The sequence below is a fragment of the Manis pentadactyla genome, chromosome 6, assembly GCF_030020395.1.
Source record: "Manis pentadactyla isolate mManPen7 chromosome 6, mManPen7.hap1, whole genome shotgun sequence".
Lineage (NCBI taxonomy): Eukaryota > Metazoa > Chordata > Mammalia > Pholidota > Manidae > Manis > Manis pentadactyla.
The window spans coordinates 7914279-7942180 of record NC_080024.1 but is presented as its reverse complement, the minus strand read 5'-3'; the positions used below and the strand labels follow the sequence as shown (position 1 = coordinate 7942180).

The 27902-nt window shown below is 41.0% G+C and overlaps 1 protein-coding gene and 1 long non-coding RNA gene across 5 annotated transcripts in view; one reads left to right on the top strand and one right to left on the bottom strand.

The window, feature by feature from the left end:
* The window catches only part of ARMC9 (armadillo repeat containing 9), a 162330-nt gene that overhangs the window by 103970 nt on the left and 30458 nt on the right, over positions 1-27902 (top strand). The gene's annotated exons all lie outside the window — the stretch shown is intronic.
* On the bottom strand, positions 124-27902 carry LOC118925979 (uncharacterized). Its single transcript, XR_008998149.1, has 2 exons — positions 27742-27902; positions 124-1127 (listed from the first exon to the last, which is right to left on the bottom strand). It is a non-coding gene; the product is annotated as an uncharacterized LOC118925979 (long non-coding RNA).

Here is a 27902-nt window from a genome sequence, read left to right as displayed (position 1 = left end):
AAGTAAAAATGGTGTTCCTTCAAAAGAGTGCCTAGTTTAGCTGGCAAGTCATCTTACTAATGCTTTTCCTAAACACAGCCATCATGTACATCCCATTTTGTTACACAGAATGTTAACAAGATGGGCCACAAGAATCAAGATTTAATCAGATTAATTTCTGCTGCTTCATCAAATGTACCCTCAAATGAAACTCTTACCATCTACCTATTTATCTATCATCTTTCTGTCTGTCTGTCTGTCGGCCTGCCTGCCTGCGGTAGCAGTAGAGAATAGTGTGACTGCCAGTAGAGTTTGGCAGCCCTGCCCTGAGGGATGCTCAGGCTGCAGTGGTTTTATCCTCTGCTGCTTTCATACCACCTGGGCAGATGTCAGTACAGTTGTTCCCGGATGAACAATTGAAAGTCAGTAAAGGTTTTCAGAATGTTAAATCTTTCAGCCAGCATCACTTGTGTTTTATTGCCAACCATCTACATAAAAGATCTTTGATGTTACTGTGTGACTACAAGTCAAATAGCAAGTCCAGGCATACTTCTAAAAATGAAATATTCACTCAGCATTCATGTTTGCAGCTTAATCTTTGATTCAACAAGCTACAGTTTCATTGGGAAGCAGCAGGCTGTCATCTCTTTTGCTGACTTTCCATCCACAGTTTTCCATCCAGCAGACGTTCAGCAGTGTCAAGCTCTACCAGGCTGTTGTGTATGTTTCTTCAGCCAAAGCAATACAATAACTTACCTTTCAAGGTTCTTCAGTGGTTTTGTTTCGTGTTTTAAATAATTTTATGAGGGGAAATAATTTTAGGTTTACAGGAAAAAAAAATACAGAGATTTGCTGTATGCCCATCACATAGCTTCGGTGGCTTTTTTAATTTGTTTGAAAAGTTAGACAAATTTTCAATTTTTTACTTTCAAGGAACTTATCATATTTTGGGAAAGATCACTTCCATCGTAATCCCGTTCCTTCGCAGTCTGACCCAGCTTCTTTGGAATAGATTCCTCCCTTCCAGGAGTCAGAGAACTTTCTGATAAGTCAGTTTCATTTTTTCAGCATTTTTTCCTGTATACGGTATAGCTGTGGTTTGAGAAAGTGAGTCCTCTGATCTCCCTTTTTTAAGCCAATGATCCACCCTGAAAAATATACGAAAAGGGTATTTTAAATAAGTTTTCTTTTATTTTAGAATAAATGATTCTTATGGTTTAAAATGGTATCATTTTTAGAGAAAATTTTTAAAATTAGAAGTTAACAAAAAAATATAAAAATACTATTGCAAAATAAGTATGTCTAGTCTACTTCCACATTTAAACAAGGAATACTTGAAGTTTTCAAAACAATAATTTATTGGATGATAATGAGGTTATATCAGTTATAATAAATATAACCAAAGATAGCTAGTAAAAACAGTGGAAGTCCTGAGAGCAAACTTAGTTACGAAAATGCACAGTTGTATCCTGAACCTTAGAAATTTCTAGAAAATGCAAGAATACTCAAACATACATTCTATTAGCTATCAGAGTGATATCATCACATGTCATGTAGCCTCTAGAAAACTTCACTGTATCATAAAATAAGAGTGGAAAAGGCAAATATTATTACTATTAAGATAATTATGTATTTTTATATTTCATAAATTATAATAAAAATATAGGTAAATTATGTGTGATACATAATAATAGTAGTAGTACTAGTATATTCTTATGAACATGGATTAGACTTCATAGAACCCCTGGAAAGGTATTAAGGCCTCTGAAGTTTCCCCAGACCACACTTTGATTTTGGTCTTACAGTTTTGGTCTTTGGTTTTACAGTTTTGTTTTGTACAGTCTTTATGAGTCTGGGTATTAAACTTTACTCTGACTTCATAAAATAGGTAAAGATGGTTTCCTCTTTTCTTAAGGGCTAGAATTAGTTTTGTTTTATCATTTCTTCTGCCCCCACCCATGCCATCTGGCCCAGTGGCATCTGCACATATTTCATGGAAATGAAGCTGGTCAGGTGTAGGAAGGAGGGTGGCTGGTGGATGGGTCTGCAGTTGACCCCCTGCTAGCCTCCCCATAAACTCATACCCAGTGACTATCTCATGTGGTTGACTATGATACAGGAAGGCTACACTTTTTCTTTATCTTTTATTTATTTTTTTTAACTATTTCCTAAAGTGTCAGGGTAGAAAGCAGAAAACTGGGTCTTGTTCCTTTCAAAAAAAATTCATATTACTAATTTTTGAGGTAGAACTTAATATGATACTCTTTAGGTGCATTTTACCAATACAAGGACCTCGGTAGAAACATTAGTATCCAAAGAAAGGCTGCTCAGGCAGTAGAACTGAATCAGTGGCTTTAATTACATCCCAGTATGTTCTGGCATCACTGAGGGATGATCAACAGCGAAGCACTTGGCACACACCGTTCCTGGAACACTGCCACGGCCCTGCTGGGTGCCCGCTCCCACTGTCATTGTTGCGATGAGACGCTCATCATCGTCAGTATCGCTGCTGTCATCTCAGGCCCACATGCCTGGCCGCAGGGAACCACGGTGTTTCTGCAGCTGGCACCCCATCTCCGGCTCTGGTGGAAGCGTGGGTGCCGTAGTGGAGCCTTAGATAAGGATATGGCCTTAGGTATTTTTAAATATAGTGTATTAATAGAAATTTTGAGGTTCAGTAAGGCCCACAGATCAAGAGAGGAGTGTCTTTGAAAAGATAATTTGTTACTCAGGGTTCCCAGGAGGCAGGCTCATGCCACCTCCTGAGGGAGGGACACTGGGAAGCTCAGAGGGGGAGGGCGAGAAGGGAGCCTGTACGATGGTTTCCACAGGAAGGAACGGACAAGGCAGGGTAAGCGGGTTTAGGATTGGCTGGTATGAGTAATTCCACTGCCCTGAGGCATAGGGGCCGCCTGGCACATAGCCCTTGCCGACAGGGCCTGTGGGTAATGGCCCAGAGTGTGAGAGCCCCATACGCCAGGTGGTTGGGGTGGGCTCTGGGTTGGCTGGTTTGCTCCCAAGTGAGTCGTTTATGCTCTCTAGGAATTGGCTGCCCTGGGAGGGACAGTCCTGTCGGGGTCAGCAAGGCCCCAGATGTCGAGGCATCAGGATAGAGAAAATAACAGACACGGGTGATACACAAGACTTCACAGCCTGAGCTCTAGCCTCATCTCCCTCTTCTCCCTGAAATGGCCTCTTGGGGTGTGAAGGAAACCTTCGTTTCCCCCACTCCTTGTATCCCTCCTGGGTCCTGCTGCTGCCCGGGTTCCAGGGCTGCCACAGTTCCTGCCATCGTTGTATCTCATCATCCAGTCGTAAGACCCACACTGGTTCCCTTCATTCTCACCCCAACTGATAAAGGCCAGGTCTTTTCAAAGGAACTTTTATTGAAAAACTAAAGAACAAACTTAGCAGGTAAGCAAGGTGTTTGAGCCATTGAGTTCCAGGCTTCAGTTGCAGAGAGCCTGGGCACCAGGCTGAGGAATGGCACGAGCCAAGATCACAGGCCCAATGCCAGCCAAGGATGGCTCACTTTGGCCTCAGCTTGAGGTTTGCAAAGGGAAGGGTGGGAGACAAAGCTGGAAAGGTGCTATGGCTAAAGAGCGAGACTGCAGAAAATTGATAACCACTGAAAATTGAGCCCAGGAAGGATATACGAACAGAGCCAGGCCTTAGGAAGATTAATCTGGTGTCAGTGTTCAAGTTAACTGGAGATCCAGAAAGCTTGAAATTACCTAACGGTATCTTCTGAGTGCTTACTGTGTGCAGGACTGGGCCAAGCGCTTTACAAGCTTTTTTCCATTTGTTTCACAAACTCCTTCTGTCAAGTAGATTCTATTATTAGCCCTGGTGACTAGGTGAGAAAACTTGAGAGGTTCAGAAACTTGCTCAAGGTTACATGGCCATAACTGGTGGAACTGAGATTTAAACCCAGGCTGGTGGGACAGCCTATGTGCCTGACCTCCGTGCTGCTGCCCCCTTCAGTGGGGAGGCCAAGCGTGGCCAGTGGCAGGGAGGTGTTCTGCAGGGGGCACTCCTGAAAGCAAAACCGGCGGGAGTTGGGAACCAACAGAGCATGTCATTAGGAGCAGAAGGCTGGTAACCTTGGACCCCAGATAGCTGGGAGGATGGTGATGCCTTTAATGAAAGTGGGGAACAGCAGCTTGGGGTGGGGGCATGTCATGTGTAGGGTGAAACTTGATTTTATATAGGGAGGTGCATGCCATTATCTGGCTAGAAGAGAAAATGATGGAGCCTAGAACCAGTCAGTTTCTGACCAGGCTTCCCTCAAGTGACCTTGCATTCCACAGACAAAGACATATTGTTGAGTGCCTGCGCCACGACTCCTTGCTCTTCAGCCACCTCGGGCCACATAACCTGTGAGACTGTGGACCCACCTGAAGCTGCCTCAGAGGGCATGTCTGAAGAGCCGGTGGCAAGCTGTTCTCCGTGAGTCACATCTGGTGGGTCACCTGCTGTGGCCAGCCTACCTGGCATTGTGCAGATGTGCTCTTAATCCCTGTTACCTAATTAGCAAAGAGATGTCTGTGTTACTTGCAGGCTCTCTCCATTATTTAACCAAGTCAATAAAGAAACCGTTGTTTCCTGATGAAAGCTTTTGCTTTTTTCTGCTTCTAAATTCGTTTATTTCTATAACTCAGCTCCTGTGTTCTCAGACCATGGCTGGGATGAACCACCCAACAGGCTGACTCATGGCTACTGCCCTCATTTCCACTCTAGTTTCTATGGAAATAGACATCAGATGGCTCAAAACAAGGTGAAGGGCTTGGAGACACCTCATGATTCTGAGGCATGTACAAACCCTGTTTGTCCACCATCTGTTTCCACAGAAACAGATGCAGAAGTCAGCCAATGCTCTACATTAAGTTTTTTCCTCTTATCTGATTTTTTACAAATACCAAAGCAATACATGGTATTTTCCTGTTATCACAGGTTTTTGTAATATTAGTATGTTTTATGTAGTGAGGCATATGTATTACTAATTTTGACCTATTCAATAAATCCTTATAGTTAAGTACATTCTGCATTATTTCATGTCAAAATTTTTATTTAATAAATAAGCTTGTTTCTACTTACTCAATTGAATCACTATCACTTTGCATCCAAAGACAAAACAGTGTCTTAGGTCTGGAAATATGGCTAGAGAAGAAATAGTACTTGACCAGCCAACCCTTCGTATTCAGAATTCCAGGCGTCTGTGCTCCAGGTAGTGACGGAGGCCCTGCTTGCATCACTGTGACTTGGTGCAAGGGCTCAGGGTCTGTTTGACTCAAATGGAGACAGATAGTATATAAATTCTGTGTGCCAGAATGTATTAGTTATATAAATATTGAATATATCTGCTATAGGAAACATAAAAATAGAAGCAGTTTTCTATTAATAGTGAACAAACGAGCAATGCACCATACTCAACTACAAAACTGACAGACATTTATTGAGCAGCTGTGGGGCATGGTGTATTAATTAAGCAATGATCTGATGCCGAAAGTAGTCAGAGATGTAAGTCAAATCTTTAAAGGAAAAAGCAGAGGGAGTTCACTTGAAATAGAAGAAAACAGAAGCAAAGTGAAAGTTAATGTTGCCATGTGGGAGACAAGCTACAGATAATTAGTTATGTAATTCCTCCAGCAGCTGCTTGCCTGCTGCTTTGTCGTTTATTTTGAAATTATCTTCTGTGATTGATTCTTTTTTCACCACTGCTATTTAGTCGCACTGCCTTTAGTCTCCAGTAGTGAACTCTTAAGTGCCACTAGAGCAGGCTGGTGTCTTCTTTGTTCCCCAGGGCTCCCCCACAGGGGGGCACACACTGGTTGCTGAATAGGGATTCACTAATTTAGTAAATTCCCACAGAAGAATGTTGGGCAGGAGCTCTGACAGTTTCTCTCTGTGGAGAATTCCTCCCAAGCAATGTAACTGGGCACATTCATCTATTCAAGCCCCAGAGAATTTCCACAAAGCGCACACACCTGTGTAACCACCACCCAGCTCACTGGAACCTGCCTCTCAGAAGCCCTTCACTAATTCTTGCCGTTTTTGAAACTTATAGAGAAGGGATCATACAGTGTGATGTGCCCTGAGTCTGGCTCATTGCTCCATGTTACATCTGCGAGGGCACCAGTTAGCCTTTGCTAACTGATACAAACCACCCCACATCTTTAGTGGCTTCGAAAACAAGTCTTTCCTCCCGATTCTGTGTGTTAGCTGGGCAGCAGGGCCTCAGCTGGTTTGCCTGGACTCAGTCCTGTGGCTGCATTTGGCTGGAGGTCTCCCTCACCGTCAGGCAGCTGGCGTACTTTTCCACGTGGCCTCTGACCTCCAGTGAGCTTGCTGGGCTTCTTCACAGCACAGTCTTGGCCGAGGTCCGAGAGGGTGAAGGCAGAAGCTGCCAGGCCTCTTGAAGCTAAGGCCCTGGAACGCTCAGAGCCTCACTTCTGCCACATCCTACTTTGACCTCCGACCTGAGAGGTCAAAGTCATGGCAGCCCAGAGTAAAGGGCTGAGGGAAATGGACTGCACCTCCACATGGGAGGGCTGGCAGAGCGAACCTCCGAGGGGTGGGCTGGCCTCAGTTGGGTGAGCTGGTGCCAGACCATCACCACAGTGAGATTTTTCTCAGAACAAACCATTTTAAGATAGCCTTTGTATACAAGACAAAATAATTGTGGTTGCAAAGCAAATAGACAATAAATTAAGAAATAAGTTATTTCCAATTGAATTTAGAGCATTAGCAATCTAAGTTGACATTACCATCTAAACCTCACTGAATGGGAAAAGCCAACTGCCTAATTTCAGTCTCAGTCTCATACTGTCCTAGCCTAACTCAGTTCTTAAGTCAAAACTTATTTTTTTCTAACAACCAGATAGCAGTGTTGTAAGGAGGAAATTAATGTCTGTGAAGTGTGGGCGGAGGGCCTGCTGTGCACAGTCCGTGTTCAGTAGTAGAAGCTTTTTGCTTTTCTGCTGCGTCGCCCAAGGCGATCAAGCTCTGGGAATCTTCAAAAAACTGACTTAGCAAGAAAAGCTTTTTGCTTTTCTGCTGCGTCGCCCAAGGCGATCAAGCTCTGGGAATCTTCAAAAAACTGACTTAGCAAGAATTCGTCTATTTAACATATTTATCAAGCACCTGTTACATGCCAGAGACTGTTCTATATCCTCACTGATTTCTCTGTCCACTTTCTACCAGTTGCTGAGAGAGAAATCTAGAAATCTCTGATAGTAATTGTAGGTTCGCCTATTTTTCCTTTCCATTCATTCCATCAGTTTTGCTTCATTTCCCTCAGAGTTATTTTGGCTTAAGCATATATATTTGTAATTGTTATATCATCCCACATAAAGGTGTTGACCCCTTTAACATTATGAAATATTCTCTTTGTCTTTAGTAATGTTCCTAGTATATTTCATCTGTTATTAATATAACCACCCCAGCTCTCTTATGCCTACTGTTTACATGGCATATCTTTTCCCATTCTTTTACTTTCAACCTATCTGTGTCTTTGAATTTAAAGTGCTTCCGCTCTAGACCAGATATAGCTGGATTCTGCTCCTTTATCCAATCTGACAATCTCTGTCTTTGTGTTTACTTAGTGCATTCATATTTTTTAAGTTTTTTTTTTTTTTTTTTTTTTTTTTTTTTGTTATTCTGTTTTTTTTTTTATTGAAGGGTAGTTGACAACAGTATTGCATTACATTAGTTTCAGATGTACGACACAGTGATTCAACATTTATATACATGATAATTCTAGGTACCAGGTATCACCATACCAAGTTGTTACAATATTTTGACTATATTCCTTATGCTATACATTACATCCTGGTTACTTATTTATTTTACAATTGGAAGTGTGTTTATATATATATATATATATGTGTGTATATATATATATATATATTTTGTGAGGGCATCTCTCATATTTATTGATCAAATAGTTGTTAACCACAATAAATTTCTGTATAGGGGGGTCAATACTCAATGCACAATCATTAATCCATCCCAAGCCTAATTTTCGTCAGTCTCCAATCTTCTGATGCATAACGAACAAATTCTTACATGGAGAACAAATTCTTACATAGTGAATAAGTTACATGGTGAACATTACAAGGGCAGTCATCACAGAAGCTTTCGGTTTTGTTCATGCATTATGAACTATACACAGTCAGTTCAAATATGAATATTCATTTGATTTTTAAACTTGATTTATATGTGGATACCACATTTCTCTATTATTATTATTTTTAATAAAATGCTGAAGTGGTAGGTAGATACGAGATAAAGGTAGAAAACAGAGTTTAGTGTTGTAAGAGAGCAAATGTAGATGATCAGGTGTGTGCCTGTAGACTATGTGTTAATCCGAGCTAGACGAGGGCAATAAACATCCATGTATGCAGGAGATTTCTCTCAGAACATGAGGGGGGAGGTTCTAAGCCTCACCTCTGCTGCTCCCCATTTTCTCACCACATGGCCCCCTGCGACTGTGCCTGTCTTAGGTTGTTCCTCCCTTGAGGAATCTTACCCGTCTCTGGCTAACCAGTCATCTTCCGGGGCCATACAGGGAAATGTTAAGTTGGTAAGTGAGAGAGAAGCCTTATTGTTTGAAAAGGTTAGCTTTTTACTTCTTTGCATATTTATGCCCTGTGGCTTCTATGCCCAGCATTTGTCTTGGGGTGTCTTTACCACTTGGAAGAATTATGATACTCGGTAAATTCGACATGTGGCACGAGTTCTATTTAAAGGTTGTGATTAGGTAGGAAGAAGAAAAGCTATAGAAGTAGCAGGCAGAAGAAAACCTGGGAAGATTGATTATTTCTTTGACATATCTTCTTGTAGAGTAACTTCAGCATGGATAGGTTTTAAACTACTAATTAAATTGTGCACACACATTAACATAATAGGAATATAGTTACCTAACCAAAGCATACCTGTAATTACCAGCCATCTCCAGTGAAACCAAGAAAACCAGTTAGGCACCTTAGGCATTTGTGAAAACTTATCTATGATATGGTGGATATTGTCCGACTGAACTTAAACAGTCTGAGAGAATTCAGATAAACTAGAACAACCCATTCCTGGGGACTGTTCATATCCCATATGTTCTTTTAACGATAAATAGTCTGTGGTTGTAAGATTTTGGAGTGCTACAATTTGCACTTCTCCTAATTCTTGGTTGAGTTCCAACAGTATAGATCCAGTCCAATTTTTGTTTTACTGTCTGCACAGGCCAGCTTAGATATCTCCATCATTCCCATGGCAAGTCCAGGAACTGGTGGGATGAGTGCATCTTCACCTCTGACAGTGCGTGGATCTTTGTTGGAGTTTTTTTTTTTTTTTTTTGCTGATCATCTTCTGTCATGAGTCTTCCCGAGAGTGCTGATGTTGGAAGTTCTTTTTCATATCGTATCTTAGTTCATTTTCGGGGTAGCCAAATTAGGCTTTGATCCTCTGTATAAACACAAACAGACCCTTTGCCTACACTTTTATATGCCCTTTATATCATTGTGTAGAACTCATTAGAGGTCACCACATAGGAACTGCTTTTTTTTTTTTAATCATTAATCTACACTTACATGACGAATACTTTGTTAACTAGGCTCTCCCCTATACCAGGTCCCCCCTATATACTCCCTTACAGTCACTGTCCATCAGCGTAGCAAACTGTTGTAGAATCACTACTTGTCTTCTCTGTGTTGTACAGCCCTCCCCTTTCTCCCACCCCGCTATGGATGCTAATCTTAATACCCCTCTTTTTCTGCCCCCCCTTATCCCTCCCTACCCACCCATCCTCCCCAGTCCCTTTCCCTTTGGTACCTGTTAGTCCATTCTTGAGTTCTGTGATTCTGTTGCTGTTTTGTTCCTTCAGTTTTTCCTTTGTTCTTATAATCCACAGATGAGTGAAATCATTTGGTATTTCTCTTTCTCTGCTTGGCTTGTTTCACTGAGCATAATACCCTCCAGCTCCATCCATGTTGCTGCAAATGGTTGGATTTGCCCTTTTCTTATGGCTGAGTAGTATTCCATTGTGTATATGTACCACATCTTCTTTATCCATTCATCTTTCGATGGACATTTAGGTTGCTTCCAATTCTTGGCTATTGTAAATAGTGCTGCGATAAACATAGGGGTACATTGGTCTTTCTCATACTTGATTGCTGCGTTCTTAGGGTAAATTCCTAGGAGTGCAATTCCTGGGTCAAATGGTATGTCTGTTTTGAGCATTTTGATGTACCTCCATACTGCTTTCCACAATGGTTGAACAAGTTTACATTCACACCAGCAGTGTAGGAGGGTTCCCCTTTCTCCACAGCCTCACCAACATTTGTTGTTGTTTGTCTTTTGGATGGCAGCCATCCTTACTGGTGTGAGGTGATACCTCATTGTAGTTTTAATTTGCATTTCTCTGATAATTAGCAATGTGGAGCATCTTTTCATGTGTCTGTTGGCCATCTGTATTTCTTTTTAGGAGAACCATCTGTTCAATTTCTTTGCCCATTTTTTAATTGGGTTATTTGTTTTTTGTTTGTTGAGGTGTGTGAGCTCTTTATATATTCTGGACTTCAAGCCTTTATCGGATGTGTCATTTTCAAATATATTCTCCCATACTGTAGGGTTCCTTTTTGTTCTATTGATGGTGTCTTTTGCTGTACTGAAGCTTTTCAGCTTAATATAGTCCCACTTGTTCATTTTTGCTGTTGTTTTCCTTGCCCGGGGAGATATGTTCAAGAAGAGGTCACTCATGTATATGTCTAAGAGGTTTGTGCCTATGTTTTCTTCCAAGAGTTTAATGGTTTCGTGACTTACATTCAGGTCTTTGATCCATTTTGAGTTTACTTTTGTATATGGGGTTAGACAATGGTCCAGTTTCATTCTCCTACATGTAGCTGTCCAGTTTTGCCAGCACCATCTGTTGAAGAGACTGTCATTTCGCCATTGTATGTCCATGGCTCCTTTATCAAATATTAATTGACCATATATGTCTGGGTTAATGTCTGGATTGTCTAGTCTGTTCCATTGGTCTGTGGCTCTGTTCTTGTGCCAGTACCAAATTGTCTTGATAACTATGGCTTTATAATAGAGCTTGAAGTTGGGGAGTGAGATCCCCCCTACTTTATTTTTCTTTCTCAGGATTGCTTTGGCTATTCGGGGTCTTTGGTGGTTCCATATGAATTTTTGAATTATTTGTTCCAGTTCATTGAAGAATGTTGCTGGTAGTTTCATAGGGATTGCATCAAATCTGTATATTGCTTTGGGCAGGATGGCCATTTTGACAATATTAATTCTTCCTAGCCATGAGCATGGGATGCGTTTCCATCTGTTAGTGTCCCCTTTAATTTCTTTTAAGAGTGACTTGTAGTTTTCAGAATATAAGTCTTACACTTCTTTGGTTAGGTTTATTCCTAGGTATTTTATTTTTTTTGATGCAATTGTGAATGGAGTTGTTTTCCTGATTTCTCTTTCTGTTCGTTCATTGTTGGTATATAGGAAAGCCACAGATTTCTGTGTGTTGATTTTGTATCCTGCAACTTTGCTGTATTCCGATATCAGTTCTAGTAGTTCTGGGGTGGAGTCTTTAGGGTTTTTTATGTACAGTATCATGTCATCTGCAAATAGTGACAGTTTGACTTCTTCTTTGCCAATCTGGATTCCTTGTATTTTTTTGTTTTGTCTGATTGCCATGGCTAGGACCTCCAGTACTATTTTAAATAACAGTGGGGAGAGTGGGCATCCCTGTCTAGTTCCCGATCTCAGCGGAAATGCTTTCAGCTTCTCGCTATTCAATATAATGTTGGCTGTGGGTTTATCATAGATGGCCTTTATTATGTTGAGGTACTTGCCCTCTATTCCCATTTTGCTGAGAGTTTTTATCATGAATGGATGCTGAACTTTGTCAAATGCTTTTTCAGCATCTATGGAGATGATCATGTGGTTTTTGTCTTTCTTTTTGTTGATGTGGTGGATGATGTTGATGGACTTTCGAATGTTGTGCCATCCTTGCATCCCTGCAATGAATCCCACTTGGTCGTGGTGTACGATGGTTTTTATGTATTTTTGAATTCGGTTTGCTAAAATTTTGTTGAGTATTTTTGCATCTACGTTCATCAGGGATATTGGGCTGTAGTTTTCTTTTTTGGTGGTGTCTTTGCCTGGTTTTGGTATTAGGGTGATGTTAGCTTCATAGAATGAGTTTGGGAGTATCCCCTCCTCTTCTATTTCTTGGAAAACTTTAAGGAGAATGGGTATTATGTCTTCCCTGTATGTCTGATAAAATTCCGAGGTAAATCCATCTGGCCCGGGGGTTTTGTTCTTTGGTAGTTTTTTGATTACCGCTTCAATTTCGTTGCTGGTAATTGGTCTGTTTAGATTTTCTGTTTCTTTTTGGGTAGTCTTGGAAGGTTGTATTTTTCTAGGAAGTTGTCCATTTCTCCTAGGTTTCCCAACATGTTAGCATATAGGTTTTCATAGTAGTCTCTAATATTTCTTTGTATTTCTGCGGGGTCTATCGTGATTTTTCCTTTCTCATTTCTGATACTGTTGAGTTGTGTTGACTCTCTTTTCCTCTTAATAAGTCTGGCTAGAGGCTTACCTATTTTGTTTATTTTCTCGAAGAACCAGCTCTTGGTTTCATTGATTTTTGCTATTGAATTATTCTTCTCAATTTTATTTATTTCTTCTCTGATCTTTATTATGTCCCTCCTTCTGCTGACCTTAGGCCTCATTTGTTCTTCTTTTTCCAATTTCGATAGTTGTGACATTAGACCGTTCATTTGGGATTGCTCTTCCTTTTTTAAATATGCTTGGATTGCTATATACTTTCCTCTTAAGACTGCTTTTGCTGTGTCCCACAGAAGTTGGGGCTTAGTGTTGTTGTTGTCATTTGTTTCCGTATATTGCTGGATCTCCATTTTGATTTGGTCATTGATCCATTGATTATTTAGGAGCGTGTTGTTTAGCCTCCATGTGTTTGTGAGCCTTTTTGCTTTCTTTGAACAGTTTATTTCTAGTTTAATGCCTTTGTGGTCTGAAAAGTTGGTTGGTAGGGTTTCAGTCTTTTGGAATTTACTAAGGCTCTTTTTGTGTCCTAGTATGTGGTCTATTCTGCAGAATGTTCCATGTGCACTTGAGAAGAATGTGTATCCTGTTGCTTTTGGATGTAGAGTTCTGTAGATGTCTATTAGGTCCATCTGTTCTAATGTGTTGTTCAGTGCCTCTGTGTCCTTACTTATTTTCTGTCTGGTGGATCTGTCCTTTGGAGTGAGTGGTGTGTTGAAGTCTCCTAGAATGAATGCATTGCATTCTATTTCCTCCTTTAGTTCTATTAATATTTGTTTCAGGTATGTTTGTGCTCCTGTATTGGGTGCATATATATTTATAATGGTTATATCCTCTTGATGGATTGAGCCCTTTATCATTATGTAATGTCCTTCTTTGTCTTTTGTTACTTTCTTTATTTTGAAGTCTGTTTTGTCTGATACCAGAATTGCAACACCTGCTTTCTTCTCTCTGTTGTTTGCTTGAAATATCTTTTTCCATCCCTTGACTTTAAGTCTGTGCGTGTCTTTGGGTTTGAGGTGAGTCTCTTGTAAGCAGCATATGGATGGATCTTGATTTTTTATCCATTCTATTACTCTGTGTCTTTTGATTGGTGCATTCAGTCCATTTACATTTAGGGTGATTATTGAAAGGTATGAATTTATTGCCATTGCAGGCTTTAAGTTTGTGGTTACCAAAGGTTTAGGGTTAGCTTCTTTACTATCTTACTGTCTAACTTAACTCGCTTGTTGAGCTATTATAAACACAGTCTGATGATTCTTTATTTCTCTTCCTTCTTATTCCTCCTCCTCCCTTCTTCATATGTTGGGTGTTTTGTTCTGTGCTCTTTTTAGGAGTGCTCCCAACTAGAGCAGTCCCTGTAGGATGCCCTGTAGAGTTGGTTTGTGGGAGGCAAATTCCCTCAACTTTTGCTTGTCTGGGAATTGTTTAATCCCTCCTTCATATTTAAATGATATTCGTGCTGGATACAGTAGTCTTGGTTCGAGGCCCTTCTGTTTCATTGCATTAAGTATATCATGCCATTCTCTTCTGGCCTGTAGGGTTTCTGTTGAGAAGTCTGATGATAGCCTGATGGGTTTTCCTTTATAGGTAACCTTTTTTTTCTCTCTGGCTGCCTGTAATACTTTGTCCTTGTCTTTGATCTTTGCCATTTTAATTATTATGTGTCTTGGTGTTGCCCTCCTTGGATCCCTTGTCATGGGAGTTCTGTGTACCTCTGTGGTCTGAGAGGCCATTTCTTCCCCTAGTTTGGGGAAATTTTCAGCAATTATTTCTTCAAAGACATTTTCTATCCCCTTTTCTCTCTCTACTTCTTCTGGAATACCTATGATTCTTATATTGTTCCTTTTCTTTTGGTCACTCAGCTCTCTTAAAATTCTTTCATTCTTGGAGATCCTTTTATCTCTCTCTGCATCAGCTTCTCTGTGTTCCTGTTCTCTGTTTTCTAGTCCATTAATGGTCTCTTGCATCTCGTCCATTCTGTTTTGAAGTCCTTCCAGAGCTTGTTTTATTTCTGAATTCTCCTTCCTTAGTTCTTGCATATTTCTCTGCAAGTCCATCAGCATGGTTATGACTTTTGTTTTGAATTCTTTTTCAGGAAGACTGGCTAAATCTATCTCCCCAGATTCCCTCTCAGGGGAAGATGTAGTAGATGCCGAAGCTGTCTGGGTTAGTCTTGCCTGGATCATATTTTTTTGCCTTTTCATGTTGACAGGTGCTATTGACTGTCAGCTGGGAGGGCCAAAATTTTCACTTGCTACTGGCCTTTCTTTACTGGGACAACTGCGACCCCTAGTGGCTTGTGTTGGGTAATTGCGTGTAGAGTGGGTCTTTGTGTCTTGCCTGGCCGGAAGGGAGAAATTTCCCTTTCTGTGGGCGGAATTTGTCTCAGGCTGCTTCTCTGCTTTCGCAGCGCCCGGTGGGGTAATGGATGGGGGGGCTGCTTGACTGTTTGCCTCCGTGAGGGGTCTCAGAGCTGTTGCCCAGGGGGTTAGTGCACCCGGTTTTCTCTGTAATTTCCAGCTGCTGTACTGTGACCTGGGTTGTTTCCGTCAAGCTGTTAAGTCCCTGTCCCTTTAAGACTTTCAAAAAGCCCCCGCTTTTCTTTGTCACAGGGGCATCAGCTTCGGCACCCGCTCAGAGGTCTTACTCCCTGTTCCCCCAGTATCCAGGGCCCCCTGGGCACGTACTGTGTCTGCGCTCTGGCCCGGATGGCGGGGGCTGGGTGCTCGGCAGTCCTGGGCTCCGTCTCCCTCCCGCTCTGCCTATTCTCCTCCCGCTGGGAGCTGGGGGGAGGGGCGCTCGGGTCCCGCAGGGCCGGGGCTTGTATCTTACCCCTTTCACCAGTCGCTGGGTTCTCGCTGGTGTAGCTGCAGTCTGGCCACTGTCCTGCGTCTTCTGGTCTCTCTTTTAGGGCTAGTTGTGTTTGTTGTATTTTCAAAAGTATATATGCTTTTGGGAGGAGATTCCCACTGTCCTACTCACGCCGCCATGTTGGCTCCACCTTTCCATATTTTTAAAGTTTTATTGAGGTATAATTTACATACCATACAATTCATCTATTTTAAGTGTACAATGATTTCTAGTAAAAAAATGTGTGGAGTTGCACTTCAATCCCCACAATTCAATTTTTGAATACATATTTCCATCACCCCAAAAGGTCCTTTATGCCTGTTTGTACTTAATCCCTGTCCACTTCTGTGCAAGCTCCCAGCAACTACTAATCTGCTTTCTGTCTCTGTACATTTGCTTTTTCTGGACATTTCATGTGGTATGTAGCCTTTTGCATCGAGTGGCATTCATTTAATGTTTTTGAGGTTTAACCGTATTACAGAATGTAGCAGCAGGTCATTTCTTTTCACTGCTGAATAGTATTCCATCGTGTAGATATACCACTGTTTGTCTATTCACCGGTCAGTAGACATTTGCATCATTTCCACTTTTTTGTCTCTTATGTGTAATGCTGCTGTGAACATTTGTGTACCAGTCTTTGTGTGGTCCTGTTTTCATTTCTCTTGGATAGTTACCCAGGAGTGGAATTCCTGGGTCATATGGCATAAACATAGAATTTTAAAGTAATGGACAAACTGTTTCCTGAAGTGCCTGAACCCATTTTTACATTCCCACCAGCTGTTTATGAGGGTTTCAGTTTCTCCACATCCTCACCAATGTTTGTTATTATCTTTTATAGCCATCCTTTAGTGTGAAGTGATATTACATTGTGTTATTTTATACATGTTTTTATTATTTAGAAACATACATTTATATTAGACATTGTTTTTAATTTGTATTTCCTTAATAACTAATGATGTTGAGCATCTTTTCATATGCTTACTAGCTGTATTAGTTTCCTAGGGCTCCTATAACAAAGGACTACAACCTGGGTGGCATAAAACAACAGAAATTAATTGTCTAACAGTTCCAGAAGCTAGAAGTCCAAAATTAAGGTGTGGGCAGGGCCATGTTCTCTCAAGGCTTTAGGGGAGAATTTGTTCCATGCCTTTCTCTTAGCTCCTGATGTTGCTGGAAATCCCTGGCTTGCCGCACCTAGTGTGTCTTTGCAACATCTTGGAAGGACACCAGTCATATTGGATTAAGGGCCAACCCTACTCTGGTATAACCTCATCTTAACTAATTGCATCTGCAACAACTCTGTTCCCATGAAGGTCACATTCTGAGTGTGTTGAAGTGCTGGAGCTGGTATATTGAAATAAGACCATGCAGATTACAACCTGCTGAATGAGGAGACACAAGCCACCACCCAGGGTCAGGAGGGAGCTCCCTCAGCATCTGACCTCCCACTTTGGAAAATGAGACCCACAGGGTCATTTGACTGAAGGCACAGTTTTAACGCATCCACCCAAACGAAGTAGAGTCACAAGATTTATTATTTACAAATCCCAGAAGAGGATTGTGGGGAGCAAGGAGTAAGCCAGGGAAGGGCAGTCCTCTGTCCTATCCCAGATTGCGAGTGAGCAGGAGCCAGAACAGGGTGGGGAGCGGCACCTATGACTTATAGGGGGGTGGGGGTGGAGGTCACTGACTTTTCAAGGGCTTAACTCTTAAGTGGTTATTTTAAAAGATGCCCCAAGGAAAGCAAAGCAGGAACTTGTGGGGGCTTCCTAAATGCAAGTCCTTATCTAAATGTCCAGACTCTGATGTGAGCAGGGTTGTCATACTGCCATACCTAGGCAGGCAGCAACTCAGAAAAACAAGTTGTTTTTCTCATCACACTGAGGCATTGGGGTTAGGAATTCAACATATCTTTTTGTGATACACAATTCAATCCATGCCACTAGACATTCATAGATCTTCTTTTTTTTTCTTGACTTCTTTTTAATTGGAATATAGTTGATATACAATATTATATATCAGTTTCAGATACCCAGCATAATGACTCAATAATTATGTACATTACTAAATGCTCACCCAATAAGTGTAGTTATCCCATGTTACCATATATCAAAATATTACAATATTATGGTTATATTCTCTGTTAAACTTCCATTTCTATGACTAATTTATTTTATAATTTGAAGTTTATACTTCTTTAACCCCTTCAACTATTTCACTCATCCCCCCACCACTCCCTGTGGTAACCAACAGTCTGTTTCAGTATTTATGGGTCTATTTGTTTTTGTTTGTTTTGTTTTTTTAGATTCCATGTTTAAGTGAAATCATATTGTATTTGTCTTTATGTGACTTATTTTGCTTAACATGATACCCTCTAAGTCCATCCACATTGTTGCAAATGGCAAGATTTCCTTCTTTTTTATGGCTGAGTAATATTCTATCTTTTATATGTACCACATCTTCTTTATCCATTCATCTGTTGATGGGCTTGCATACCTTGACTTGGGTTGCTTGCGTATCTTGACTACTGTAAATAATGCTGCAGTGAACATAGGTGTGCATATATCTTTTCACATTAGTGATTTTTTTCTTCTTTGGTTAAATTCCCAGTAATAATTGCTGGGTCATATGGTATTCCTATTTTTAGTTTCTTTGAGGAACCTCCACATTGTTTTCCACAGTGACTGGACCAATTTACCGTTCCCACCAACAGTGTAGGTGGGTTCCCCTTTCTCCGCATCCTCGCCAGCATTTGTTGTTTCTCGTCTTTTGGATGTTGGTCATCCCAACTGGTATGAGGTGATATCTCATTGTTGTTTTGATTTGCATTTCCCTAATAATTAGTGATATGGAGCATCTTTTCATGGGTCTGTTGAACATCTGTATGTCTATTCTGGAAAAATGTCTATTCAGATCCTCTGCCCATTTTTTAATTGGATTGTTTTGTCTTTCGGTGTTGAGTTGTATGAGTTCTTTATATATTTTGAATATTAGCCCCTTATCGATAATATCATTTGCAAACCTATTCTCTCAGATAGTAGATTCCCTTTTTGTTTTGTTGATGGTTTCCTTTGCTATGCAGAAGCATTTTAGTTCTATGTAGTCATTCGTATGTCTTCTTTGGTGAAATATGTATTCAAATATTTTGCCAATTTTAAAAATTGGTTTGTTTGTCTTATTATTGAGCTGTGAGAGTTCTTATATATATTCTGGATATAAGTCCCTTTTCTGATATATGATTTGCAAATATTTTCTACAAAATGTGTGGCTTGCCTTTTCAGTTTCTTAGTGGCGTCATTTGAAGCACGAATTTTTTTTATTTGATGAAGTTTAATTTATCTTTGTTTTTCTTATATGGTTTGTGCTTTTGTTGTTGTAGCTAAGAACTCTTTGTCCAAACCAGAGGTAATCAACTTGGGTACTACTGACATTTTTGGGCCAGATAATTCTTTGCTGTGGGGGCTATCCTGTGCACTGTAGAATGTTTCACGGTATCTCTGGCCTCTACCCATTAGATGCCAGTATTATACACCCCGGTTCAAAGTTGCAACAACCAAAATGTTTCCAGACATTGCTAAATGTCCCCTGGGAGGCAAAATCATCTCCAGTTGAAACCACTGGCCTAAACCAATGCTGCAAAGATTTTCCCTCCAAGAGTTTTATAATTTTAGCTCTTACATTTAGATCTAGGCCATCTTTCATTAATTTTTGTGTATGGTGTGAGGTAAAGATCTAAATTTATTGTTTTGCATGTGAATATCCAGTTGCCTCAGTACCATTTGTTTAAAAGACTATGCTTTGACCCATTGAATTACTTTATCAAATTGCACCTCTGTAAAAATGTTAACTGACCATAAATATAAGTATTTATTTCTGGACTCTTTCTTGTTCAGTTGATACATATGTCTGTCTTTCTGCTAGTGCCACATGATCTTAATCACTGTACCTTTATAGTAGGTTTTGAAATATGAATCCTCCAATTTTGTTCTTTTTCAAAATTGTTTTGTTTAATATTATTCACATTGAACGTAATTACTGATATGGTTGGATTTTAATTCTGCTGTTAGCTACCTGTTTTCATTTATGTCATCTCTTTGTTCCTGTTCTTCCTGCCTTCTTTATATTAAACAAACACATGTATTGCCTTCTTTTGTATTGAACAAGTATTTTTTAGAGGACCATTTTAAATACTCTATAGCTTTTAAACTGCATTTGCCTTTTTCTTTTTATGTTGGCTCTAGGGATTGCAATATGCTTCTTTTACTTTTAAACTTTCTTTGAATTAATAGTTGATTTGTTTCTGGTAAAATAGAAGAACTTTGCACCAGTATGGCTCCATTTCTGTTCCTCTTTTGTGCTCTTGTTGCCATATATACTACATCTATATTTATTATCAACCCAATGTTGTGAGTCTTTGCTTTAAATAGTCATATGTCTTTTAAAGAAATTTGGGGAAAGAATACATCTACGTATCCACCCACATATTTACTGTTTCCAGTGCTGTTCATTTCTTCCTGAGTGAAGTTATCATCTGATGTCATTTCTCCTTTCCCTGAAGCACTGTTTTAGCATTTCTGGTAACTCAGTTCTGTTAACAACAAAATCTTTGAGTTTTTAAAATCTGGAATTGTCTTTGTTTCACCTTCATCTTTGAAGGATAGTTTCCCTGGATATAGACAGGTGTTTCTCTATCACTTTGAATATATCATTCTTTTTCTCCTAGCTTCCTCTGTTTTTGATGAGAAGCCAGCTGTTAGTCGTATCATTTATCATTGTTTCCCTATATGGGATATTGCTTTTCCCCAGCTACTTAAGATTTTCTCTCTAATTTTGGCTGTCAGCAATTTGTTTATGATGTGTCTAGGTGCAGTTTCCTTTGTATTTATCCGTTTTAGTATCCATTGAGTTTCTTGGGTCTGAAAGTTAGTTTTTCACCAGACTTGGAAAGTATTCAGCCGTTATTTATTCAGGTATTTTTTTCTGCCCCTTTCTTTCTCTCCTCACATAGAAATCCAATGACACTTATATTGCAATACTTGATATTATCTGACAGATGGCTGAAGCTTTCTTCATTTTCCTTCACTGTTTTTTCTCTCTGTTCTTTTAAACGAGTTTCTATTGATCCATCTTCCAGTTGACTGATTCTTTTTCCATCTCATATCTGCTATTGATCCCATCCACTGAATTTTTTATTTCAGTTTTACTTTTCAGCTCTAGAATTTCCATTTGGTTCCTTTTTAAAGTGTCCTTTTCCCTGGTAAGATTTCCTGTTTTTCACTCTTAGCATCTTTTAACTTTTGAGCACATTTTCTTCTAATTCTTTAAACATTTCTGTAATAGCTGTTTTAAAGTTTTTGTCTGCTAAATCCAGTATCTGGACCTACTTAAAGATAGTTCTATTGGCTACTTTATTTTTCCTGAGTATGAGTCACACTTTTCTGTTTCTTTGCCATGTCTGGTAATGCCTTTTATTAAAAACAAGGCATTGCAGATAATAAGTTGTAGTGATTCTGGACTTTGTTTTGTTCTCCTGAGTGTTGTTGTTTTGATTGTTTCCGTGAGCAGTTAACTTGACTGGTCTCTAAATGTGAAATATCTCATCCCTGTAGTACTCAGCCAGTGGTGTCTCTGCTTATTATTTCCCCCACCCCATGTGTCTCCCTGCATAGTTTAACTGTCAGTCAGAGATTTGGGAAGAGATTATGTTTACATTCCTCAAGTCAGTAGAGTTTCCACTTTCCACCACTTGAGTTGTGTGTAAGTTGAGGAATGCACTGAAAAGCAGAGAAAGTTTGCAAGCTTCCCCAGGCTTTTAATTTTCTTTGGGTTCCCTGAGGTTTTCTGCATGCACCTGTACCTTAGCAGTCATTCGGGGATATATGGAGATTTTATTATATTAGTCCTTCTATGGCTCCCTTCTTTCCCGATATCCCCCTTCAACTTCAGATGCTCTGCTACTTGTCCTCTGCCAAGCCCACACTTTCAGCCAGTAAAGCTGCGGGTTTTCATGGCCCAAAATAGATAGAAACTCCCCTAGACAAGTAGACCATAAATACACTGTTCTTGCCTGATTGTAGCTCTTCCCCAATGAGTAAACACTTCTCAAGTTGTTGCCTGCCTTTGGTCATTTTCCAGTGCTCTGAAGTTACTGTTTTTCATAAATTTGTCACATTTTGTACTTGATTTCTGTAGAGAGGAATTACCTGACCTGAAGCCATCAGGCGCTATTCTGGGCCCTAGGGATATAGCAGTAAGCAAAATAGATACTCTGTTGGGAGAAAAGCAGACCTTCAACAAATAAGCAAATAGAGAGATAGTATGTTGAATGACGGTGAGTGCCTTGAAGAACAAAAAGGTAGGAAGGGCATGAGAGAGCAGCCCCATGGTAGACAGTGCGGACAGCAGATGTCAAGGCCCTGAGGTAAGAACTTGTTTGGGGTATTCTAGGACCAACAAGAAACAGGGAGGGAACAGGATATGGGGTCAGAGAAGGTAGCTAAGATCAGACCACCTAGGGTCTTAGAAGGACATTAACTTTTATTCTGAGAAAGGAGGGAAGCCATCAGAACATCTTAAGTGAGAAGTGACATCACACCTCTTGATTATGTACGTGGTCACTCAGAGTGCCTGTTTACTGCTTCACAATGAGAAATGAAACTGCCACATGAATTCAGTAAGTCACCAAAAGGGCTTGGCATTCCTGTACTTGAGCTGAGCTTTGAGGCACTAGGAACAGGTAGGCTATGGACCTCATTAATTTCTAGGTCAAGGACACATTTGGGCTTAGCCAAACATCACCCATCCTAGAATCAGGGACCTTTGTTGGGGTCCTGACTCTGCCACGTGCAAGAGTCAGTTGCTCTGAACGGGTCAATTCCCCACTGCTGTAAACTAAAGCAGTGCTCGCCCAGGGTCCAGCACATGTGATACCTATTCCGTATGGGCGTTCCAGTCACGTGGGGACCCTAACAAAAGCTGTGAGGTTAGTGAATTGCCTGCTTTCCAGGTCCCCCTATTCATTAAACTGCTAAATGACGTGGGATTCTTCCTTCTTCATACTTTATCATCATCTTCCAGATGCTGTGGCTCTTCATTCTGAAAGTCACTTTCATCTTCCCCTTCATTTCCTTTTCTGCTCCACATCCTGACATAAGCCTCCTCTCCCCTCCCTGCTGTTGCCCATCCTCTGCCTCTTCCCTCCCAGCCTGTCCTGCACGTGGCCACCAGACCATCTTCCTAACACAGGGCTTGGGGCATGCAAGGATGTGATCACTTAATTTTTCAATTAGGGAGTATTTCAAACTTCCAGAAAGAGCAGAAATGAATATACAGACTGCTGTGGATCTATCCCTTCATCTATCTCCCTCTCCTCCATCCCCAATATCAGCCTCTATACTAAAGTTGCTGTATAGAATTCCATGAAAGATTCTATGCTTTTATAATGTCTATATGTTTATGGTTTTTAATTTTACTTAAATAGCAGAATACCATAAATCATTTTACCATCTTAATTTTTCCATTTGACATTACATATTAGAGATTTATCATACGCTTAAAAGCCAGCCCAGTTCATCCATGTAACTGCTGTATGGGATTCCATTGTAAGGTGAAACCACCTTGTTTTTGTTTGTTCCTTTCTGAGGGACAAGTTCTTGCTGTATTTTTCACAGCTCAGCAAAGAGCTACCACATGCATGTGAGCACTCCTCTGAAGAACACACCCACACCTTGACTTACAGGGTCACAGGGTGTAAGGGTCTCGTCTTTACTAGATACTGCCAAATTGCTCTCAAAGTGGCTGAACCCAGTTATACTTTTCCATGATCCCTTTTGAAAAACATTTCTATTATCTCCCCATCACTAATAAAGTTAAGTTGCTAATAGTGTTATTCAAAGCCGTGCTCAATGAGACCCCAGTCTACCTTTACAGTTTCCTTCGCATTACTACATGCATTTCTTCATCTATAAAAATAGAATTGTGAGACCTGTGGGTTGATCTTTGGCACGTAATGGACACAAAGGATGACAGTTTCCTCTCCTTCTTTCCTGTCTACATGGGATCCACTAGCCTGTCCTGCAGCTATGTGGAGTAAGTCTATCCAGAAAATCTTGCTTGGTGGGGAGAGGGCTTTGGTAGCGCCAAGGCTGAGTTGCTATCTTCATCCCTAATAGATACCAGCTTGGCAGGTCAGCTTATTGTTGCAGCTCCATGGGGCCCTGGATCCAATTTTTGTCTCATGTCATGTGTGCATTTGATCATGTGTGCTGTCGATATCCTCACTCCAAGTCCAAGATGACAGAGAACAATGGGTCCAAGCATGGAAGCCTCTCTGTACCCCACAGAGACCCTAGGAAATGACAAATACTTGCTGAATGTTGAAACAGTGAGTGGCTGAATCCAAACACTGAGAAAGTAACTCAGGAATCTGACTGCCTAGGTTTGAGTTCTGCCACCGCACTCTACTTCCAGCTCTGTGGCATTGGGCAAGTTGGTTGATGTCTTTAGGCCTCAGTGTTCTCATCTGTAAAGAAAGAATATAAATACCCATTTCTTCAGGTGGTTGTGAGGATCAAATGAAATAAGCCCTGAAAAGTGCTAGTGCAGAGTCAATGCATGTCAGCTGGCTTTAGTCGTCATACAGTAGAGGCAGACTAGACTGATGCAAGCCAGTCTTCTAGAGTAGAGGTTCCTCAGGTGTTGCCTGGTCAGAGCCAGAGCCATAGACCGCAGGTGGTCGGGATGGAGCTGGGGTGGAAAGCAGGGGGAAGAGAAGCTGGACACCCTCCGTGGGTAAACGGAGGGGAGGGAGGCTGTTCCCAGCGCAGACTTCCCATAACAGCCAGTCTGGGAGGCTTTTCCTGAAAACCCAAATTCAGATTCCTACCCCATCCCCACCCCCGCACCACCGCGGAGGGCTGAGAAACACTGACAAATTCTTAGTTTTCAAATTTCCTTCATCTAGGTCCTATTGGGATGCTGAGGTTCTTCTAAACATTATTTTAGAACCTATGAGGTTTACTGAATAGCTTTTCCTTATGACCTTCTTGCTGATATGTAAAAAAAAAATACAATTGTGTCAGGGGCATTTCCAGTGCTGGGGTGGTGGTTTCTTGTTACCCAGCCACACCCCACTCTTTGTGGTGGGGGTGGGGGGGCGCACACGGACTTAGTCCTGGGTCTGTTGTTCCCCTGAGTGCCGCCATCTCCTGAACAGCCTCGTATGACCCCTATTTAGAAGAAACCGCTATTCACGTTACCCAAGTCCTCTTGTCTGTATGAGGCACGGTGTCTGGACACTGCTGTGATGTCGGCTGCCTCCCTCTGTCATACAAAAGCTTTCACTTAGGTCCTATTGAGCCTCCAAGTGTCCTCTGATTCTGCGTGTTATATATTTTAATCAGCTTGGCTTTTCACAGAGCAACTTTGACATCATCGCCATATATCTTGCTATTTTCACTTAGACTTCAGAATAAGTTTACGCAAGTGCTTTGAGCAGCTAGAGCAATGGATTAGAAGAATCAAGGAAGTAAACGGTGTTGTGGTTTCTCTGGTTTCCATCATGCGGTTAGTTAATGAGCTGGGCCGGTCGCTAAGCCAGCTGCCACCCCAGCATGCTCTCTGTGAATGAGGAAGTTGCTGTCTAGAGCAGCTTCTCAGCATCACGATGAGCCCTCGCGGATCAGAACCTACTTCCACCTGCAGTCCAGGGCACATCGTAAGAAAGCTGCAAGAACGGCAAGGCTCCCTTCCACGAGGGGAATATGCTGATTGCCCTGCCCGCCTGGTCACCTTGTGCACCCTTTCTCTCCCATGTGGGGTGGTTTTCCCTTATTTTACAAAGAGTGAGATTTACAATTCAGTGTTCTGAGAAGGTGTCTCAAATTTAAACTGCTGGTAGAAGTCTTATAATTATTTCAAGTGGAAAACACATTCGATACCTTCACTTGTCATATGTAAAACCACTTGAGTACACTCTGCTCTTGGCATTATATCTGTAAGAATCTGAGTTTTCAAATGCATTTAGTGGTCAACCTTAGCTTTGTTTTCAGGCCAGTTGCTTAGAATCTGGTTTGTCTGGAGTATTATGTATCTAAAGCCTCCAGTTAAGAATCTTGTAGTGTCATAAGATCACCGAGCTACTATGGGGAAGCTTCATATTAGAACATCTAACTTCATCTCAGCTCAAGTGCCTTTTTTTATGAGGCATTCTTAATTTCTTGAAGTAATCAGTTATCACTGAGCTCTCACTTTAGTAATCTGATGCATTCTGCTGAAGTACAGAAAGACTAGTCATTTTAGTAAAATTCCTCCCGGCAATGGTATTTAAAACCCACCCTAATGAGCCATTTCTTTTTAAAGCACTTCCTTATCCATCACCTCCTTACTTCGCACCACAGATTTCAAAACCTGTTTTGTTTGGAATTCGTAAGCACCTGAGGAACGTCAGTGATGTGGCTCGTGCTCTGTGTTCACATTGTGCATCTGGCCCTGGGTCGCCACTGCGTTCGGCTGTGCGCATGGGAGAGAGGCGACTTCAGGTCTCCCCACTTATTCAGGGGAACTCATGGAAAGTAGTCACCTCTCTTCAGATAGGATAAGCTGTAACTCTTAAGCTACAACTACGGAATGTCTCTTACGTTTGCCAATTTGAAAAAGTTCTTAAACATCCTCAGCTGGTTCAATCCACTTGGCACCAGCTGAAGAAGGGGGAACAGGGGCCCTGCTATCAGCAAGCATCATTTTTGGTAGGCTCTCTGCTTACATTTCCCACCGCATCTAGTAGTTTCCTCTGCCTACCCAAGTCTCCCTCTGTGTATCGTTTCCCAAGCGTTGCTGGAAACGGATTGAATAGTATTGAATTAAGCTCTTGCTTCTCTTTGTTAAATTGCACTTTCCAACTCATCTAGTACAGCTCATTTTACTGTTGCTCTTTACATCTCAAGAGTCCTAATGTTGCCTCCATTTCCTATTCATTGATATTAGTGTTTCTTACAGAAACCATGACAGTGACTTGATAATATCAATATAATAAATGGCTTTTCAAAATCAGAGAGCTTAAGAAGTTCCCTCAATCAGTAAGTCATGATTTTAAAGGAAATGGCAAGATGATCTCATTTGCGGGATAGAGAAACTGAGGCACTGGCAAATATCATCTCTTTCTGAACTAGAGCCTCAGGATAAAACTTTCTTAATGAAGTATCAATTTAGTCATGATTTTCATGTCTGTTTTCTCACATTTATGCATTTTACATTAACATAGTATTTTTTTAATTGAAGTATCATTGATAGACAATTTTATATTGGTTTCAAATATATAACATGGTCGTTCAACAGTTACCCATATTATTAAATCCTCACCCCACTAGTGTGGTTACTATCTGTCAACACAGGAAGATGTTACAGAATCAATGACTATATCCTCCACCCTATTCCATCATCCCCATGACCAGTTTATATTATGATTGAGAATTTTTGTGCCTCTTTATCCGCCTCACCTTCCCCGCTCACCCCAGCTCCTCCACTATGGTAACCACTAGTCACTTCTCAGTGTCTATAACAGAATATTCTTAATTTGCCTGTGAGTTGCCTGTAGGGAAGCTGTTGTAGCCGCAGCAAATTCCTGAGGTGGGAGGAGCTGAGCTGTGGTGCGCAGCCTGTTTCTCTGGCCCCACCTCACTGCAATTCAAATGAGCTTTTATTAGGGACCAAATGCACAAGCTGTCTTGTGTTTTTGGAGGTTAGGGAGGGCCTATCAATTATCAATAAATTTAACTATAAAGTACTTTGAATAAAAAAGCAGGCTTCAATTTTTCTCAGCTTAATATACAAAATTGAATAAGTAGTTCAGTGAATCTCTTACTAATTTTTGGATAAGTTAATAAATCAAGATTTAACTTCTGATTGTGAATGTGTTCGCTAGCTTGTATATGTATAGGTTGATTTGCAGACAAGTATCTTATATAAGCACTTGTTGTCCAGGGTAAAGAAATACTTTTATTAGCATTGATGGAGGTTAGCCATGGACCATTTATTTTTCATTGAAATAAATGTGGATATTTGTTCCCTAACATTTCATATTTCATCTTGGCAGGGAAGTGGGGTGTCACCATTACCTCTATGAAACTGTGATTCGTATGCCCATTTCCAGCCGGCCCTCTGAGGCTTCACTCCTGGAAATGCTACTCCACTGCCCAGAGCTCCCTGCCACCCCATCTGAGCACAGAGCCTGCTGCTTTTGTTCACAAGAACAGTCATTTTCCTAAATCGTCATATAATGTATACACTATTCAATTACTAAGACGCAAGGTAGTTAACAAACTAAACTCTGAACAGCAGTATAAATCTTACCTAGCTGTCCCAGAGCTGACCTCAGGGCCTCGGAGATGACGTTACCTGTGAGGACCCCCAAGTGAAATTTCAGGGTGACAGGAACGCCGGCTCCTGGCAGAGCTGCCGACTCGGGTGCAGCAGCGGGAGGAGAAAGCAGCTGCCCTCGCTGTGGAGAGTGA